We start from the raw sequence: 2,843 nt of genomic DNA on the forward strand, positions 1-2,843 counted from the left end.
TTTAGAGGTAGTCACCATAGAGGATGAAACTTCTAAAGTGACTCAAGTGTCAACCGAGTCAAAAGAGACAGTATTTGCCAAATTAGAACATGGAGACAGAGCTCCAAAATCTATCAAAGACATGTTGATTGATACAACCAATCCAATTTTAGTACAAATTGAAGAATATCTTAAGAATGGAGAGCAAGGAACATAATAACATGTAACTATAACGATTACTTAAACACCTACTATTACTCATGACTTCATGAATAATTAGAACAAATGCGATAGAATAATTTGGTCATGGATGTTGAGGAATGGAGTGGATTGATAATTGAAGAGAAGAAAGGTGAAGATGCTATTAAGGCTGGTTAGAACATAGAGGTTCCTGATGGTATGCAGAATGAACAAGTAGATAATTCTACTATCAATGAGATCCAAGCACTAGTCTTAGGACCTCTTATAGAGGGAAATAAGGAGACAAAACTAGCAAATATTACAGTGACTAAGCTAGAAGGTCCTAAGAAGAAAGAAACAAAGACAGGGTTGAGTTTAGAACTCTCTACACAATTTGAGACAAGAGAAGGTGGTACACTTGAACAATAGGTGATTGTAACTTATAAGGAGTCAAACTTCGCAAGTGTGGACACTAGTGGAGCAAGAGAGCCATAGAGACTAAGTGTTGATGTTTCATTACACTCAGTTTAGGTAGTGTTACCGAGAAACAACACTTCGAAGAAGAAATTGTTGAAGAAGAAATCAAGGTTACCTGGAAAGCTAGTAACCTTAGATGAGGTCATTTTCATCCCAAAATATGACACTAACAATCTGACATTTAAACATATGTAAATTTTGCAAGATTTGTTGGCAAGAAAAACTAAACAAAAAGAAATGAGAAGAGAGCTACATCAGAGGCAAGTGCTATAATAGGGTAAGGACATTTTGTTGAAGCATTTGATGTGGAAAATATTGATGAGAATGCTCCTATAATAGCTTAGTTAGTTCATATTCTATTAATAAAGATGATGTGAATGCAAATGAAAAGCTGATGGAGTGGAGCTCCAAGAAAATTGAGAAGAATGTCATTGAAAAGGTCTCCACTAAGATTGCAATAAGGCAAGTACATTTGTCAAGTTTAATCAATAGTATAGAAGATGTTAAAGAATAAGCTTTCTTTGTACAAAAAGTTATGTGATGTTGAATTCTTTACGAAGGAGAATTAAGGATTTGCAAGCATCACCACATTCATTAAACATGGACCCAAGTTACAATTTAAATTATTTCAATAAATTAATAGTTGCCCAAGGTAGATTATTGAGCTAGTGGCTAATGCTAGAAGAATAAAGGCTAATCTTGTCTCTATTCAGACAATTTTGTTACCACGTTTAGAGATTATGTAGAGAGAGCTTATAATAGCCAAGGAGGTAGCATAAAGAGATCCAAATCTCTCAACGGTTGAAAGCTTAATTAATCTAGTTGTTACGCTCGAGAGCAAGATTCAGTTGTTAGAATCAATCCGAAATGGTTGGGATCATGCCCTATCCATGATCATCCAACTTCACAAACCATTTTTGGATAAGTATGGTTTGATCCCTACACCCAAATAACTATAAGTGACAAAAACAAGGGGGAATACATTTGTGTGAGAAATATGTCATGATGAGGATATGAATACAAAAAGTACAGATATTATTCTTTGAACATTTTTGTAGTCAAAGTATGTCAAAGTCATGTATATGTGTTGTACATTTTGAAGTCTTTACGCAGATTGAGTTATAGTCTAAGGGGAAGCACTATTTTTGAGTTTTGGGATGTAATGTTGAATCATGACAAAGTGGTTTTGCCACTAATGTCAAAGGGGGAGATTTTTTATCCCTATAATTTGTTTTCTATTAGTGTCAACCACTTAGTCATTTATTTGGCAGTGTTGGTTGGTCATCATTGTGACCGAGCCATCCTACTAAGGTCGAGCAATATATTTGGAATTATTCCTATTTTAGTTAAGGTTGAGGAATTGTTATTTCTAAGCAATTATATGGTCACCGAGTGTTCCTATACATGTCAAGTAAGATAAAAGTTAATTTGTGTCAAGCAACACAAAGTTAGTTCATGTTGAGTTGTATAGTGAATGTCAAGTATCCATAAGCTAAGGGACACCATGAAGAACTAGTCATGACTGAGTGTCAAAGTGTTCATGTGCAAAGTTAACTAGTTTTGATATATTAGTTTAGAATTCACAAAAAATGAGGTAAATAATTTTTTGCCAAATTATTGCATGTTTTAATGATCAAGGAGTAATTTAAGGAGTTTATTACTCGTTATGAGTTGGATCATCAATCCCTATGCAAGGTGTTTAAACACTAAAAAAATTGGAAGATTTAAGTAGAAAAAGGGAGAAATTTGGACCGTTGATCTTGATCTAGAACCTTCTCCAGTTTGTTATATAAGGAGGATGTGGACCCTAATTTTAAAGTGAACTGAAAGAGGAGTGTATGCGTGAGAAGAAAAGTTTAGATGCCTAAGAAAATTTTGAAGGTGAAGCAAGGATAGGTGACCAAGCAAAGCAATGAAGTTTAGAACAAAGTTATATCAAATCAAAGAAGGATTAGACAATGGAACGAGGAGATCTGTAATCAAGTATTACAATGCTAACCAAAGGATTGGGTACTAATACATTTTAGCAGAGTGAATCTAGGTAAATCTCTTAACAAAGTGGTCCTAATAGGCCTATGTAAATCTCTTAATAGAGTGCTTACTTTTTTGTAAGTTTTAAATCCTTTAATCAAGGTAGATTGAATACATCTTGTAAGCTATTAATAGGGCTAACCCCTCATAGGGTAGATCATCAAAAGTGATCAAAA

This window comes from Cupressus sempervirens, chromosome 3 (assembly GCF_028749045.1).
Source record: "Cupressus sempervirens isolate cs-2001-9-10 chromosome 3, ASM2874904v1, whole genome shotgun sequence".
In the NCBI taxonomy this organism is placed as follows: Eukaryota; Viridiplantae; Streptophyta; class Pinopsida; order Cupressales; family Cupressaceae; genus Cupressus; species Cupressus sempervirens.